Genomic DNA, 19,219 nt, shown 5'->3' on the forward strand with positions numbered 1-19,219 from the left:
TTTTGTCACTGTCGACCTATTTACTGTCTAACATCTGGTGTCTATCTAGACATTATCTACCTTTTTACTGTAGATCTTTCAATCCACATCCGTGGCAGCCATACTTCTTCACTATCCAGAGAAGCACTGAAAAATATTGATCTGTGGGAATATAGTTAACAAGAATGACTATTAGATACATCAGTGCTGTATTACAGGTGGGGATTCTGAAGCGGCCTCCCAGAGGCCCCCGCAGGGCCATAGCCAGAACTAGCGTCTGATTTGAGCTACACTAGATCCTGGACCATTTGTCTGTTACAAACAAAAACATTACATACAGTATGTATCAAGCATGGTTGCCAGAAGGTAGTAACCAGGTATGAAAAGTAAGCAAGTATGACCTTATATTTATGATGTTTAAGAGTGAAACCAGTCTCAAACCTCCCAACATTTGGTCCACACACAAAGTGACGTATCCATGTCAAAGGTCACGTAATCAGTGCTTCCGAAGTGTTAGGCTGTCTCTGTATCTTTCCCTTCCAATTCAATGCAGTACCGGCAGATCAGATCAGGCTTACCTCGCCTATATCGGGACAGTTGGGAGGTATGCACTCTAAGGATCAGAATGTCAGTCAAATAACAATTTTCAACTCTAGAGTCAGAAATCCCTTCATACAGTATGTCATAATTGCTGAGTATTTGTACAAGTGAACACAACCAAAACTATACCTGCTTACACAAATCTCACTCACAAGAGGTGAAATGCAAATTTATAGGGTAATTTGTCCCTATTTGGCTATTATTCCATACTGGACAGGTTATTCCCCCTCCTCCTGCAACTGCTATTACTAGTCAATGAGCTATTGTTTTGAAATACTGAGGCCCAACCACTTCCTCCTATTGGGTGACATCACCAGGAAATCTCTGCTAATGGTTTGGGAAATTAGCGGAAAGCCTTGTATAACAGGATCCTGCTTGGGCTTTTAACACCTGCACTGCCAGGTTGTTTGTCAACATGAGAGTGTGTTTCAAACACAAATTAGTATTTGTATAGACATTTCTGTCCTCTCCCAAAATCACAATGACAGAGGCCTTCATTATTTTATACTGCTGGAATACTGCTGAATTTGTCGCCTCTTTCTCATGTGTATGCTAAGTGGCATCACCAAGGTGAACAATATATTTTTTTTTTTACTACAGCTTATCCTGACAATTACAAAATGACCTATGTATTACTCAGATGTTTCAGTGATACTAGTCTTGCGCAATAAAAAAAATACTTTGCCATAGCAGTCTCTGTCATAGTTAATGTAATCAGCCATAACAAAACCACATGCCTAATATTGTGTAGGTCTCCCTTGTGCCATCAAAGCGGCTCTGACACATCGAGGCATGGACGCCACATGGAGGGGTGTAACTAGGTATTTGAAGGCCCTATAGCAACAGTTGGTAAGGGCCCCTATGTACCACCAAATGGTGAAAAATGTATGTAACACATATAACTTTAACAAGGAAGATGGGGCCCCCCTAAGCTTTGGGCCCCATAGCAGCTGCACCCCTTGCACCTATGGTAGTTACGCCCATGGCCACTAGACCTCCAAAGGTGTCCTGTGGTATCTGGCACCTAGACATTAGACCTCTTTTAAATTCTTTAAGTTGCGAGCTGGGGCCTCCATGGCTCTGACTTGTTTTTCTATCACATCCCACAGATGCTCTATTGGATTGAGATCTGGGAAATTTGGAGGCCAAGTGAACGCCTTGAACCTTTTGTCATGTTCCTCAAACCATTCCTGAACAATTTTTGCAGTGTGGCAGGGCACATTATCCTGCTGAAAGAGGCCACTGCCATAGGGAACACCGTTACTATGAAGGGGCAGAAAATGGGGCCTGACGCAGATTCCAGATTATCGGGAATCTGCACATACGCAGGACCCATTCTGCAAGTGTGCAGAATAGGTCCTGCTAAGATGTACGCAAGCCCTTGAATGCTTCTGCCTGATTGACAGGCAGAGGCATTTAAGGGACGGTGCGGGGGCGGCTGGTGTTCCCAGAAAGGGGGCGTGTCCACCCCATTTTCTGGGAGTGGCCAGCCCAGGGACTGCATGAACGTACGCAGTCTGCTGGGCTCGAAAGCCGGACAGCCTGAGTAAGCTGAGGCTTACTCAGCTGGCCGGCTGCCCAGCTCCGTCCACCATCGCGACCATCAACCAACGATGGTCGCGATGGTGATCCCAGCCTGCTTCCATCTCTCGCAGTGCTGGGATTGCAAATGCAGCAGGGGGTGTCATACACCTCCTGCTGCATTTGCATTATTGCAAGGATCACAATTGCAAAGCTGCCTGCATGCAATTGCTAATTCAGGCCCTTGGACTGCAACACTGTTTAGATAGATGGTATGTATCAAAGTAACTTCCACATGAATTCCAGGACCCAAGGTTTACTAGCAGAACACTGCCCAGAGAATCAAACTTACTCTGCCGGTTTACCTCCTCCCATAGTGCATCCTGGTGCTCTCTCTTCCCAAGGTGAAACGACGCACACACCTGGCCGTCCACATGATGTAAAAGAAAACATGATTCATCAGTCCAGGCCACCTACTACTATTGCTCCATGGTCCACATCTAACACTCACATGCCCATTGTAGATGCTTTCACTGGTGTACAGGGGTCCCCAAGAGCACTCTGACTGGTCTGCGGCTACGCAGCCACATATGCAGAAAGTTGCGATGTACTGTGTGTTCTGACCTCTTTCTATCAAAGTCAGCAATAATTTATACATCAATTTGGGCTAGAGTAGCCCTTCTGTGGGACAGGACCAGACGGGCTAACCTTTGCCCCTCAAGTGCATTATAATAAGCCTTGGGCACCCATGACCCTGTTGCTGGTTCACCAGCTATCCTTCCTTGGACCATTTTTGGTAGGTACTAACCACCCCACAAGACCTGCGATTTTGGAGTTGCTTTGACCCAGTCATCTAGCCAACACAGTTTGGCCCTTGTCAAAGTCGCTTCGATCCTTAAACTTGCCCATTTTTCCTGCTTCCAACACATAAACATCAAGAATTGACTGTCCACTTGCTGAATAATGTATCTCAATCCTTGACAGGTGCCATTGTGACAAGTTAATCAATGTTATTCACTTTGCCTGTCAGTGGTTTTAATGTTATGGCTGATGGGTGTATATGTGTGCTAGTTTGTCATCTGGGAAAATCACAGATCCTATCAAGATTCTCCTGAACATTCCTGGAAAGTCAGCATATATGATTTTACTAGCGTATGTAATTCTAGCACAACACATGTACTTGTTTTTTTGTAATCCTGTGCTCTCCATGCTGCATCTCCTGGGTAATTCCTCGGAGCAATCTCTCTTTTTCCTCATTCGATACCCACCCTGCTTATTTCTTCTATCCAATCTACCTTTGTTTTTTGGTCATTATCTATCCCTCCACTCCTGTCTTTCTATTCCTTGACAACTTTCCCACTTCCTATCCTTTGACCTATCCTCCCAAACCGCAGGTGATCTCAGTATTCCTATTGATAACCCCATCACCTCTGTTGCCACTAAACTTAGGACGCGATTCAGACTCGCTCGCTAGATGCGTTCGCTCGCTAGACGCGTATGCAAATTTGGGAAGGCAGGTGATCACACGGCAAGGCATTAGCACGCCCACTATGTCTTGGCATGCGATCACTTTGTGTATGCAGATGCCCACTAGCCTGTCTTAAGATGCCCACTTGCGCACATCATCTCCAGGAAGTGTATGCAACCATCGGTACATCGGATGCGATCGCAGCGCTTGTGGCAGACCATACCCTACCGCAAGCACTGTGAACACTTCAGTGTAAAAACAAGCCAGGTGACGTGTACTATGATGCTGCCTCTTAATTATTAACACCTTTGAAATGGCGGTGAGATGCTCAGGCACGCCTGCGTTCGCACCTCCACTCGCCGTTTTTAATGGCCAGCCCTGTTATCACCCACAAACGGCTTTTCCTGTCACTCGTTCTGCTGGACAGATCTCTCGCACTGGTTCGTGTATGCACACTCCGATGCGTACGCATGCGCAGAATGCGAAAATCGTCGCTACGAGCGAACGCATCCTAGCGAGCGGGGCTGAATCAGGAGCTCCCTCCGTCGTGCGCATGCGCAGTGCACACCATCGACCCACTTGCGAGCGGACAGCCGCTCGCGAGTGGGTCTGAATGAGGCCCTATATCCTCAGCTCTTTTGCTGTTTGCCTTCTTTCTTGATGAACTAATCAACTTCTTCTGTCTCCAGTACCACCTCCACACCAATGACAGTTAGCCTCTCCTCCCTTGTTGTTTCTCTGCTGCCTGCTCATGGATTTCCCCCCAAATTACCTACAGTTCAACATGTTTAAAACTGAGTGGGTCATCTTTCCTCTGTACTCAAACCCTCATCTCTCTCATTGCGGACAACACTACATTGTCCTCCGTTTCTCATGTCTGCTCTGTTACCCTTATCTTTAACTTCTCCTAATGAATCTCCTTTATTCCTCATATACAGTTTTTCTCTCATATCTGTTACTTCCACCTTCAACATATCATTTTCTTACTCTTGATGTTACCAAAACTGTCACCTACTCTCTATCTGACACCAGTGTCATAACTCCTGTAGTCATTCGAAGCATTAGCTTCCGGGCACCAGCTGTCAGGAGGCACTGAGGACAGAGGAAGGAGAATTGGCCTCTCACCAACAGCCACAGTCACCCGCCAGCACCATATGTTAGAGGCCTGCTCCATGCTGCCTCTGTTTACTGCCAAGCCAACAGCCACTGGGCACTAGGACCCTGAGGCTCTCCACTGAGGCTCGGCCTCCAAGATGAACCTTCTGCACATGCACAGCTCACCACTGGCTCCACATCTGTCCTCTACGCCCTGCTGCTGAAAAAGAGGAGCTCAAAGAGGAGTATGCAGGCTTTCAAAGAAGTTAAGTTGGAGGGGGCCAGGGAGAAGATTGGCTCTTGAGGTGATACAGGAGGCTGGAAAGACAGGAGGCTGGAGTGCCAGGGGATAGGAGGCTGAAAAGACAGGAGGCTGGAGAGACAGGGGGCAGGAGGCTGGAGTGACAGGGGCAGGAGGCTGAAGAAACATGGGGCAGAAGGCTGGAGAGACATTGGGCAGGAGGCTAGAGTGACAGGTGAGGGGGCAGGAGCCTGGAGTGACAGGGGGCAGTAGACTGGAGAGACATGGGGCAGGAGGCTGGAGTGACTGGGGGCAGGAGGTTGGAGGGACAGGGGCCTGGAGTGATGGGGCAGGAGACTGGAGTGAGTGGTGAGGAGGCTGGGGAGACATGGGGCAGGAGGCTGGAGAGACGGGGCAAGAAGCAGGAAAGAATGGGCTGGAGTTACAGGGGGCAGAAGGCTGGAAAGACAGGAGGCTGGAGTGACATGGGGCAGGAGGCTGTAGAGACATGGGGCAGGAGGCTGGAAAGACGGGACTAGAGTGAGAGGGGACAAGAGACTGGAAAGATAAAAGGTTGGAATGACATGTGCAGGAGGCTGGAAAGACAGTAAGCTGGTGTGACGGAGCAGGAGGTTGAAAAGACACAGGACAGGAGGCTAGAGGGGCTGGAGACTGGAGAGACACAAGCCTGGAGGGGAAACGAGGCAGAAAGTGACAGAGGCGGTACGAGTCTGGTTGAACCTCTGTTGTATGATGGTTATATTCCTGCACAAACAGTCATCTTCTGGACCATGTGACCTCCTTCATGATTAGTAAATATGGACTGAAGACACTGCATGAATAGTAAATTCTGGCTGAAGACACTGCCTTCCCAGGGAGGATCAATTTCTTCAGAGGATCCCTGTTGCAGAGAAGTATACACAAAAAAACAGTATAGATATTTTTTTTTGTGGGTGGCAATCACATTACTTCCTCCCATACCTACTCAGTTGTGCTACTGCACATGCACCCTAACAGTATGGTCTTAACATAATCTAGGGTCTGCTACAATAAGATACAGAAGGTTTCAGCGGGTGTGAAGTATTAATACAGTCTGGGTTCTGCTACACTTGTGGGCAAAATAAGGTACACAAGGATTCAGCAGTATCCTAGCTTAAGATCTAATACATTTGCGAGCAGATGAAGCGACAGTACATAAGAGCATGAGCAAGAGCAGAGTCAAGGTACAAGGCAGCAACATTCAGGAACACCCAGCATTGTGCATGGGAGCTAAGTGTTAAGTAATACCTAGCAAGGTTTGTTAGGTTTGTACATCCTTTATCCCCCAAGAAGGCGGATAACTGAGGATACAAATAGAAGCCGGCACATGTGCAGATTGTATCTTGGTGAGTAACTATCTCAGGGCTTGATTCAGCAAGGAACGCAGTTGCTAATACGCACGCAATCGGCCGATTATTGCATTCTGCATATGCACTGCAGTGCGCACACCGGCCACTGCGATCGCAGTGACTACGCAGACCCATCGCAGAGTGATTGACAGGAAGTGCCGTTTGTGGGTGGTGTCAGGGGTGGTCAGCGAATGCAGGCTTGCCAGTGCGTTTCAACGCCGTTGAAGGGGCATGCATAAATTATCCACTGCGATGGCCTACGCAGCCTGAGGTCTCATAGTGTGCATGGATGTTAGCAACTTCAGAGTAAAGTCAGACCTTGTGCAAGTGTGCGTGAGGCTGCGAGGGTACTCGATAGTAACGATGGTTTAGCAGTCTTGCTAAACATTACTGATGTGTATAAGGTAAAGTGGGCGTCCTTATGTAGTACTGCGGCAGCATGTCGTTCGCAATGGATTAGCATACTATCGCAGTTGAACAGCGTGCGTAATCACTATTGCATTCGCAGTTGAGTTCCGTAGTGAATCAGGCCCTCAGTCTCTGGGCAATATGGCAAACTGTTGCCAGGTAGTGAAACTAGAGACTAGCACGTACTGCATATAAGTGACCAGACACCCAGACACCCTCTCACTGATATCTGTCCTCAGCTCTGAAGCATGACTGATTTCCCTCTCCCATCCCCCGCACTCTACCAGGCTCTACATTCCCTACAGAATCAAACTCGTCACTATCACTTACATACACATAGAGCCTTATTCAGAGACAGATAGTAATGTAATCGCAACTGCATTCTCTCACGATTCATAGTTGCTAAAATATGCTAATGCTTTCCAAAGCATGGCCGAGCATAGGGACGCCCACTGCTGCCTTCTCGTATCCATCCAACGATGTGCAACAGCATAAACATCGGTACCATTGATGCATATCAGGCAGTCACGCAGCATGTAAGTCAAGTCTGACCGGCTGCAAACACTGTAGCTCTCCTGACACGCAGAGAGCTCTCATGCTGCACAGGAGCTCGCAATGGCTAATTTATGCATGCCCATGAAATTTAAACGGTCAGACAAGACTACGTTTTTCTAACCCCCCCCAAACGCTGACTACCTGTCACTGACTTTGCGAATGGTTACTCTGTACAAACGTAATCGCATTGCAATCGCTGCGTGTTCACAGTGTGGCATTCGCACATGTGCAATAGCAAATAATTGCGCGTTCGGTATTGCGTCTGTCTGTGAATCAGGCCCACAGTTACTCCAGCTTGATCCCTCTCCACACTTCCTAGTAATAAACGATGCCTCACCTCCCTACAGGTGGTCTGTGTGACCCTTTCTATAGCTTGCCTAATAAGTGTTAAGTAATGTGCTAATTTTCTTGCTATTCCAATTTTTCATGTTTTGTGATTCTTCCTGAATGTTCTGCATTTTGCCTGTGCTCACTGGTCCTCTATGGTTTCATACTATGCTCTATTTATCCACCGAACAGCAATATGGAATTTTGTGGGGCCAAATAAATAAAAATACTAATAATATAAATGGATCCAAAAAAAACCCCCATATTTTTTAAAGCTCACATACCCACTGGTGTTTTCACTAACACTATTGTGTTTTTAATTAAGTGGTCTAGAATCTTACTTTTTGCTGACGAAGAGCAACCTTGATCATATCCCCCAAAGTGGGCCATGCTTAGCTGTATATTCTGAACAAAGTATAGAAACTATTAATAAACAATGTCTATTGGTAGAAAAAAAAAATTAAATTCAAAATAGTTACAAGAGAGCAATGCATAAAATTAAAGGTGTTAATGCCATCTTGTGGTGAAAATGATATATGCTGAAGATGTAAAGAAAATACTGATTGCATTGAGTGTTTTAGAAAAATATGTGCACAAATGTGTTTATAAATGGTATAATGCACTTCAAACTGCAAAATTATATGATATGTAAACATCTCAGTGACTTCTAATAAGATAACAAGTTGACTTCTAGGGGTAAATTTACTAAGAATCGAGTCTGACCTATTTTTTTTTTTTTTAAACTCGATTTCCATCGCCAAAACTTGGGTGATTTTCCAGTTTTTAAACTCGCAAGTTTACTAAGAAGTGAATTTAGCTGAAAGTGAGTTGGCCGATGGTGAAGCACATCGAGATATCTCCCCCGAGTTGCAAGTTTAGATGAGATTACTCACCTGAGATTGCAGTGTCTTCTCTCTGCAAAACTCTCCTGAGCAAGCAGCCTGCACATATCAGTGAGATATGTGAAGGCTGCATGTGTGGTCTACCTGTTAAACAAGGGTTAAATCCTTAAAAAAATTACGTAGGGTCCCCTCCCCCCCCCCCAAAAAAAAAGCATAACCAGCCCCGGACTGCTCAGCCAGATCTGGTTCCTAAAATTATAAGAAACAAAACGGGTAGGGTTCCTCTGTAATTTAGGAACCAGCATCTGGCTGCAGGGCCAATGCTGGTTTTAAATATAGGGGGGAAAAATTTGTAGGGATCCCCCTTGATTTAAAATCAGCACTGGACCCAAACCGACCTGGGTGTAATGCCACAGACAGGAGACCCTATCACCGTCTCTCCACGGGTGTACCTGAAAAAAGATCCTATACTCACCTCCATCCTCGCGCTGCTCTCAGTAGCATCCCTGGACCTGGCAACATAACAAACCGACTGCCCCAAGGCCATACGGACAAGTATTGCTATGTGTTGTCATACATACCAATACTTCACGAATGCCAGCTGACGGGCCTCTTCAGGAAATCCCACGGCCCGCCAGACAATCAGAGGCCGCTTTACATGTAGCGGCCGCTCATTGGCTGGGACACACGGGTAACCAGCCAATGAGTGGTCGCTATATGTAAAACTTTAAATTAAGCACATATGCAGAAACATACACAAATCACACTGATCTGTGTATGTTTCTGCAAAAGTCTCAGCCCAGGAGGTGGAGTGTTTGAAACTTCAATTTCTCTGCGAGTTTGCTCCAATCTCACCCGAGATTGTAATCTTGATTCTTGGTAAATTCCCGAGTTGCATCTTTTACATGAAAAGTACTTCAGAGTTTGGCCGATGGTGAGTTGATTTGAGTTTACGATCTCATCCGAGTTTTTCAGTGAAAAATGAGAACTCTCTCCCAAACTCACCCGAGTTTGTCTTTAGTAAATTTGCGAGATGAAAAACATGCCTAAACCCCTCCGAGATTGCAATCTCAACCAAACTCAAATCTTAGTAAATTTACCCCCTAATTTGTAAAATAATTTTCAGTAGACGTGCATTATTCCTTGATGTTATACATATTTAATGATCACTGTATATAAGCAATAGCATCAGAAGACACTGTTTATGCAGACATCTAAAGTAGTGTATAAATATATTAACATTACTTGAGTATAAGATAGTTATTTATAACTCCACATTATAGCTAATATATATAAAAAATTATATAATAATTGCCTGTCCCATCTCCGTCAAGCGGCTTCTACCACTGCAACAGAGATGGGACAGACCAAGCAAGGAGAAGGCATGCCACAGGATAAATAGAGCTAATGCTGAGTCCATAGTACTAATATATAAATAAAATGTGTAGCAAAGCAAACATTCTACTGAATAGCTGTGAAATTAGGGTCATCCACCATGTTCCTCTTCTTACAAGCTGCTAGTCCCCAACTTAACCTTGGTCCAGTAGTTTCCAATTTCTGTTATTTTCAACTGTATTCGTATTACAAAAGAATTGCTGCAATAACAAAAGTTGAATAGTTTGCGTGTTTTGAAATAAGAAAGGAATTAAATTTTTCCTGACCCATAATTTTCTTAAACCCTAAATTTTGGCTTCATATAAATATTTAGCTGAGTGACTTTTTTTTCAAACTCTCCAAAATGTATGACTGTGGTGATAGAAATCAATTCTGATTCCTAGTTTTCAAATTTATAGTAACATGTAATTGCAAAAGCCTCAGACCATTTTGTGTTTAAATTGTAAGCAGCCTACCTACCTAATATGTATCGCTGCAATCATCGGATTGAAATTCCTTATTTTTTATTTTTATTTTCTTATGCTGCTTTCTTCAGAAATAAGATTTTTTTTTTTATTATATTTTTTTTACAAAAAAATTTTATTGTGTAAAGTACCAAAAGTGTCAGCGATACATAATTCAGTATGCAATATATGTATTACAATTGCATGGCTTTCAATCAATTGAATATTTCCTAACAGGAGAAAAATGGCCAAGCTACATATTTATGAACAGAAGTGACCATCTATCCATCTATCAATGGCCATAATGAGTAGAATACAAAACAACGTAAATAGTGAACTAATACAATAAGTTATCATAGAGAAACATTCGATTTGGCTGAGAAATAAGGCATTTTAATAGTAATTTTCTATTGCCTTAAAAAAAAAGTGGGTTTTTTTGTATTTAAGTTGCTTTTTTTTCATAAGTTATTGGGGGATATGGGAATAATGGGCTATGGAACTGTGGGCACTTTAAGAAAAAGCTTAATGAAGTTTGAGCGCATTGTCAATTATTTACCCTTGGCTAGAAAGTTATCATCTATTTGACTAACAAAGCCCTAGAACAGTAGAAATATAAATGAGAGATAGGAGAGAACAATAAAAATATAACGTCCTATTTCAATAGACAACATATCCACAAGGAACAAAACATAGTGAAATAGGTGGGTGTCCCATGTTCCCTAATGGACTATGAGAAAAAGGATTAATGTAAAAACAAAAATCTAGTTTTCTCTTACAGCTGCAAGGCCAGTTACAAAAGAATACATATATAATCCAACTGGCAATTGTTTGATTGTTCATCGACCAACCCGCATTTTGTGCATCATATAAAACTAAAATATAAATTTTTTCGTATTTTAGCAGTTTTGTTCAAATAAATCTTACGGGCTCTGACTACATCAAAAAGAAAAGGACTTCAGAAATTAAAATGGGATTCAGAGGTGGACGCTATGGCTGCACTCTTGGCAGTCGCCCATCTGTGACTTTATGCAAATGCCACTACAAAGCCCTTCCTTGGTGTACATCCGCGCATATGAAGGACTGAGACGTCCACTTTGAGTGTCTGTAGATGCAGTAATATCACCTGGTGCAACTTTAGATGCCACCATTGTTTGCACCATCTAGACTTGAGCCACATGGCAGGTGCAGATTGTTCATCGGATTATGACCTCCAATGTGAATGATATAGCATCTGTGTACGAAAATGTCTAGATTTAAACGGACGTGCAGTCCGAATGCGTAACCAGCTCTGCCTCTATTGTGCCGGACCTGACCATTTTCTAAAGTCCTGCTCTCTGCTGCTGGGAAAAAAGAAGCCTTAACCATTTTAGGAGGACCCTCACATTTAATAGACTCCCTACTGCCAGTTACTCTGTCAGTGGGATCTGAAGCCAAAACCTTACTAGCATTAGTTGATTCTGGTGCTGCTGGAAGCTTTATTTCTGAGGCCATCGTCCAGGAGCTCAGAATCCCTGTTAAACCCCTCCCGAACAGTTTAACTTTATCTGGAGTGAATGGGAGTCCTCTTCAAGCGGGAGTCATTTCCTTCAGCACTACTCCGGTTACATTACGTATTGGTGCACTACACCAAGAAAATATGGAGTTTCTTGTCTTCTGTAGTAGTACTCATGACCTCGTTCTAGGCTTACCTTGGTTAAAAATCCATAACCCCACTCTGGATTGGTCCAATATGCATGTTTCGGCTTGGTAAACTGCCTATCTAAGGTTTTTCCAGTCTGAACAGTTCCAACTATCGCTCCTGAACATAAGATCCTGTCTCTCTCCTCGGACCCAACTTCTATTTCCATCCCGGAGCTTCCCGAGATTTTGCGGACGTTTTTTTGTGAAAAACGGCAGATAAGTTGCCACCCCATTGCAAATGGGATTGTGGCATCGACTTAGTTCCTGGGAAAATTCCTCCCCATGGCCACATCTATCCTCTTTCCGTGCCGGAGACAGCGGCCATGTCCGATTACATTAAAGAGAACCTGAAAAAGGCCCTCTATCTCTCCAGCAGGTGCAGGGTTTTTCTTCGTGGAAAAGAAGGATGCATCAATTATAGGGGTCTCAATGATATGATAATAAAGAACAAGTATCCCCTTCTACTTATCCCTGTGCTCTTTGACAAAGTACGAGGCGCCTCTATTTTTACAAAACTCGACCTCCGTGTAGCTTATAATCTCATCCGCATACGAAACGGGGAATGAGTGCAAGATGGCTTTCAACACCCGAGATGGGCATTATGAATACCTGATAATGCCCCCGTAATCTTTCGGGCATATGTCAACAACATCTTTCAGGATATACTGTACTGCTTCATTGTTGTCTACTTGTCTATATTTACATTTTTTTCTAGGGATCTCCAATCTCATCGTCTTCACGTCCGAGAAGTTCTTTCATGCCTTCGAGAACATCAGTTATATGGAAAAGCCTCCAAATGTATTTTCAAAAAGCCTGCAGTATCATTTCTGGGCCATATCATTTCCAGAAGTTCCCTGCGAATGGATCCTGAGAAACTGAGTGCCATACGAGATTGGCCTCAGCCGAATTCTTTGAGGGGGATTCAACAGTTTCTAGGATTCGCTAATTATTATAGAAGATTCATTCTTAATGTCTCATCCATAGTAGCCCCCATCACAGCCTTCACTAGAAAAGGCGCAGACCGAGGAGGCTTTCACATCAGCTCCAATTCTACTTCAACCTGATTTGGAAAAGCCTTTTTCTGTGGAGGTCGATGCAACCTCAGTTGGAGTAGGAGCCATTCTATCTACAGATGGACGAAATCACCCTTGTGAGTTCTTCTCATGGAAATTTTCCCCAGCGAAAAGGATTTATTCCATTGGTGATCAGGAGCTGCTGGCCATGAAAGAATGGAGACATTTGGAGTGAGCTGAATTCAATCACTATAATTTTCTGACCATAAGAATCTTCTTTATTTAAAAACAGTTTTAAGACTCAATCCTCGTCAAGCCCGGTGGTCACTTTTTTCCATTTTCAATTCAAAGTTATGTTTCATCCTGGAATTCTTAATAAAAAAGCAGATGCTTTGTTTTTGTCCCGATCATTCGTTCCATCCGAGGAAGATGAAGTACAAGCCAAACCTCAGACAATTCTTCATCCTTTGCTGTTCGCTCAGACTAAGGGTGGCATTCAACTAGTTTTGTGTACGCGATAAAGTTCCGCCTGCCAGAGTTTTTGCCTACATCACGTCTTTTCGAAAATGCACCCCGCTGAATGTGAAACAGGCGATAAGTGTTGACAGAATTGGGGAAACCAGCCTGTCACCGCCAAAAAGATGCACTAACATTGGGAATCAATATAGATGTGCCCGAATAGCCCTAATAAAGCTATTTGGGGTACTTAAGTTGTGTCAATTGCTTCTAATTAGTGTATTTGCACAAGTGGTGAAGAATAGCATTAAGCAGTTTTTTTGTGTGAAAATAAGTAGTCATGTCAAATTTGGGGTAGTTGAAAATGGGTGCAAGCATATTTTAAAGTCGCTAAAGTGAAGTTTTAAAAACGAAAAAAATACACCTGAAGCAAGCACCTGCATTCAAATAAACACTACACCCATGCTTGCAGGCCCCCAAAAAGTCTATTTTGCTACTTTTTATGTTTGTACCCTCACTTTGTACTTTTTCACACTCAAATTCAAACTACTTTTTAGGAGTGCTCCTCACTTTTATTTAGGGATTTTTTTGACGCAGTTATCCTTTGGGGGGTTGTCCCAAGGGTTCTGAGTGGTTTCCCCACCTTTGCACCCCAAAATCATAAAAATGCACTTCTTATCTCCTGCTATTCAAAGGCAAATCTTTTTTGCGTATTACATTGCATTGACTTTCCGCGTAGGCGAAAAGTATTAGGAATTGAATACGGAAAAAAGTTTCCGACTGGTGAAAAGTCGAAATTGGCGATACTTTGTCGCGGATCTCGGCTTTTTGCTTCTAATTGAATACGGCCCTAAGTTGGATACTCCACCTCCAGGTAAAAGTTTTGTAGCCCCTGACCTTAGAAAACAACTTCTTACTTGGAGACACGCCTCAATGTTTTCTGGCCTCTCCAGAAAACTCAAAACTTTGAAATACCTTCAACGCTCATACTGGTGGCCATCTATGGCAAGACGTCAAGGATTTAATTGCTTCTTGTGTCAAGTGTGCTCAGCATAAGTCTTGTCGGTGGAAATAATGGGTCATCTGCGGCCCTTGCCTATTCCCACCAGACTGTGGTCTCACCATGGATTTTATTACTGATTTGCCACCCTCTAAGAGATTTAATACAATATGGGTGGTTGTGGATCGCTTCTCAAAGATGGCCCACTTTGTTCCATTGGTCAGTCTACCTTCTGCACCTCTTTTGGCTAAAACTTTCATCCGCAAAATTTTCCGACTTCATGGTCTTCCTACAGAGATTGTTTCTGACAGAGGGGTTCAATTTGTGGCTAGGTTTTGGCGTGCCCTTTGCTCCTCCTGTGGCATCTGTTTGAAGTTCTACTCCGCTTATCATCCCCAGACCAACGGGCAGATGGAGCGAGTGAATCAAGAGCTCAAGACTTTTATCAGATTGTTTGTAACATCTTCCCAGGATGTTTGGCTGGAACTACTGCCTTGGGCGGAGTTTGCCCATAACTTCCGTTACCATACCTCCACAAATTCAACTCCGTTTTTTACCGTATTTGGCAAACATCCAAGAGTTCCAGAGTTCCAAACTTTACCACCACTGGAAGTCCGGGCAGGCACTGACTTGCTAGGATCTAAGGGCCTGATTCAGACCCGCTCACTAGGATGCGTTCGCACGCAGCCTTCAGCTGCCAAAGTATTCAAATCCTGCGATTTTTAGCAAGATATTAGCACGCCCACTATGTCTTGCCGTGCGATCCCGCCAGCCTGATACAAGATGCCCACTTTCCCTTAGTAACACATGTTATCTCCAGGAAGTGTATTAAACAATCGGTAACATTGAGTAACATCGGACCCATACGCAGCGCTTGTGGCTGACCATACCCTACCGCAAGTACTGGGAGTGCTGTTGTGTGTAATTCAGCCATGTGACATGTATGCTGACACTGCGTCTTAATTATGCATGCCCCTGAAATGGCGTTCAGATGCACAGACATGCCTGCATTCGCACCACCACTTCCCCGTTACCATCGACCACCCCCTGTCACCACCCACAAACGGCACGACCTCTCACTCATTCTAGCGGAGCATCTATGTACAGGGTCCAAACGCTTCCCAATCGCATGGACTAGTTAGTGCACACGCACTGCGTCCTGTACGCAGGCGCAGAGTGCAAACAACAGCAGGTTATGTGTGAACGCATCCTAGCAAGCGGGTCTGAATCAGTCCCTTATTCCGTTATTTGGGGAAAAGTTCACAATTCTCTAAAGAACTTCCAAGAATTGCAAGAAATTCGCTGACCGGAGACGATCTGCTGTCCCTATGTTAAAACCTGGTGACAAAGTGTGGCTGTCCAAGAAGAACATCCGAATGAAAGTTCCGAGTATGAAGTTTGTTCCACGGTTCAATTTTGAAAGTCATCAATCCAGTTGCGTACAAGCTGGATTTACCTCCGCAATAGAAATTATCTAATTCCTTCCAAGTTTCTTTACTTCGACCCCTGGCCTTAAATCGATTTTGTCGCTCTTCACCTAGGGCCCCGTCAGTTCACACTCAGGCCTTCATTCAGAGGCGGCCGTACGGTCTACGACCGCACGGCCGCCTCGATGTTTGTCAAGTGCGCATGTGCACGAGGGAGCCGGCTCCTTCGTGCGCATGCGTGAGACCCGCTACGACCGACAGCGCCGGTCGTAGCGGGTCTCTTTCCAAAGGGGGCGAGCTGTCGATGTTGATTGACAGCTCGCCCCGTTTGGAAGGCGGGCCGGGGGGGTGGCAGCCCAAACGGAGGCGTTCCCATGGGAACGCCTACCGTTTGGGGGAGGCCCCACTGACATCACTAGTGATGTCAGTGGAGAGCTTCCGGCTCTGACAGAGCCAGAAGCTCTCCGGGGCTTACGACAAGTGAGACCCTACCCTAGGGTCTCGTCGTAAGCCCCGATGGTCGCGATGGTCTCTGACCATTGCGACCATCACCCTAGCGGTCGTTAGAGCTGTGGGTGTAAACCCACAGCCTAACGACCAAAACAGAGGCGGGCGGTCAGGATGCAAGCGGCCGCCCAGTTTCTGAGCGACCGCTTGCATCCTCCGACCGCCTCTGAATGAGGCCCTCAATGTGGAGTTGAATTTGAAGTGAAACAAATTATGGATTCTCGTTTACGTCTTGGACCACTCCGGTATTTGATTGATTGGAAAGGCTATGGCCCCGAGGAATGGTCTTGGGTCAAAGCTGTTGAGGTTTATGCACCACTACATAGTCGTGCATTCCATAAAAAATTTCCTGATAAATCATTTGGGTGTTCGGAGTCCACCTTGAAAGGAGGGGGTACTGTCAGGATGCGGCCCGGGATCGCTGCTTACCTCTGCACCAGCGTCTTCGGGCTTCTTGGCATCCAGATGTCAGATGCAATTCTAGTAGTGGTTCGGATATTCTCTCGGGGACTGCTAGGCCTCCATGAGCACGTCCTATTCTCGGTGCGGGCATGGGCGCCGCCATGTTGGTTGATATCACCTGTTCAGTTTCCTCCAATGGGTGTCCAGGGCTCGGTCAACTGAGATCCTTGGCCTATGTTACATACCTTAGGGTATTTCAGGAAGTCTTGTAGAACAGGAAATTGCCTGTACAACTTTGCTTCACTAGTCACTACTAGCTGTTACTGCGTTCCAGGCTTGTTACTGTTTCCAGAGTGCTTTCAGTATCTATTTATTTTCCAGTATCTGAATCCCCAGTAGTGGTAATCAGTACCCATCCTAGTGTCTGTTCCGTCGGAGCTGTCCCTCATCACCAGAAGGGAGGCTCAGTTCACTAATTAGGTCTGATTCACCAGTGCTATACTCATCGCTTATCAGCATCCACTTCAACTAGTAGTGGTTCCAGTACACAGTCAACGTCTGATTCACCAGTGCTATCCTCATCGCTTTCAGCAACTGCAGGATCTCTTCTCATGCATTACTTGCTCCCATTCACGGTTACAGGACTTTTTTCGGGCTGCACCCACCCTGTGGAATACCCTCCCATGCACAATAAGACTTTCTGATAGTCTCCAAACATTCAAGCATTCTCTGAAAACTCACATCTTCAGAAAAGCTTATCAGATTCCAGAACCGCCTACATAACCTTCATAGCTTCCCTATCTAATTACATCCTTTCATACAGTCCACACATAACCTCACATATTTTTTCTTTCTTCAATTTCACATCCTTCTAACCCTAGGCCAATTTTCCTGTGTGACTGGATCATACAGCTCACCAAGAACCTATGCAACCTTTGCAATTTGTAGCACCTATCCTTGTGTATCAACACCTATTTCCCTATAGATTGTAAGCTTGCAAGCAGGTCCCTCTTACCTTTACGTCTGTCTCTTACAACCCAGTCTTGTTCTATTAATGTTGTTTCAAATTGTAAAGCGCAACGGAAAATGCTGCCCTATATAAGTAACTGTTAATAAATAATAAATAAATGACCTAAACAGTGTTTTACAGTTATTAGGACTTTAGGCCCTGATTCAGAGTCGGACGCTCTGACAGAGCGCTCGCTCTGAATCAGGGCGTCTTTTTTTTTTTTATGGAGCGGTCTCCTGGCCGCTCGCATTGCTGTGGGTTGCCGCCCACAGCTAATGCGAGCGGCCAGGATGATGGTCGCGCTCGCGATGGTCAAGACCATCGCGACCATCAGGCTTGCGACGAGACCCTTGTGGTAGAAGCTGATTGGTTGGTGATTGGTTAGAAGCTGATTGGTTGGTGATATATATCTCACAATTATATCTCACATGAAGCTTTGATACATATGCTCCTTTGATACTTATGCCCCTTTGATACTTATGCCCCTTTGATTCTACATCTGTTTTTACTAAACCCACCTCTGGGCCGTATTCAATTAGCTGCGAAAAGTGCAGTTTGGAGAAAAGTTTTATCCGATTTGCACTTTTCGCCTGTTTTCAAAGTATCTCCATATTCAATTCCCCGGAGTTTTCGCCTAGGGAAAAACTCCATAGGCAAAAACAGGCAAAAAGTTTCTCCAGCACAAGGCAGGAGAAAAGAAGTGCAAAATCCATATTTTGGGGTACAAACGTGGGGACTTGGTTCAGAACCCTTTGGACCCCCCCTGATGACTAATAGGGCAAACATTTTTGAAAGTTAACTTAATTCACCCCAAGAAAGACATGTTGTTTTTGGGGCAATAATTTTAAAACTGTGGGCCCTGGTAGTTTGGGGGGCTATATGGTTGGGACAGGTGTTTTTGGGATTGCACGAGGCTGCAGCAAGTGTATTTTTGAGATTTATTAAATCTTCAATTTAGAAACATCAAAATATACTAGTACCGATATTCAGGTACCCCAAATTTAACCTTATTTCCGAAAAAACATTGTTTTCTATCATTTTTTCACACATATGCTGCTACTATTATTCTATATCGATTCCCAGGGTCACTGAAGCTTTTTATGGGGTACAGACTGATTTCCCCCCAAAAAGAGGTCCTTTTCGCTAGTTTTGCTTTGTAAAACATTCGCCTATCCGCGTTTTCGCCTGTTATACAATCGAATAGGGCAAAAAGCAGGGAGGCACATTGAGAAAACATCGCGGCAAAACAGGCGAATGAGGCAAATTCAATCCACTTTTCGTCAGATGGCACTTTTCGCGGCTAATTGAATTCGGCCCTAAATTGGAATCAGTTTAAATCGTCTACATTGACAGTTACATATTGGAGATAAATTTTCACTGTCCGGCAAACACAAGTAAACTTCATTTTTTGAAGCTACAAATAAAAAGTCTTTCTATGCCAGTACAGTCAGTATATTGGATTT

The sequence above is a fragment of the Taudactylus pleione genome, unplaced genomic scaffold, assembly GCF_031769625.1.
Source record: "Taudactylus pleione unplaced genomic scaffold, aTauple2 ptg000012l, whole genome shotgun sequence".
Classification (NCBI taxonomy): domain Eukaryota; kingdom Metazoa; phylum Chordata; class Amphibia; order Anura; family Myobatrachidae; genus Taudactylus; species Taudactylus pleione.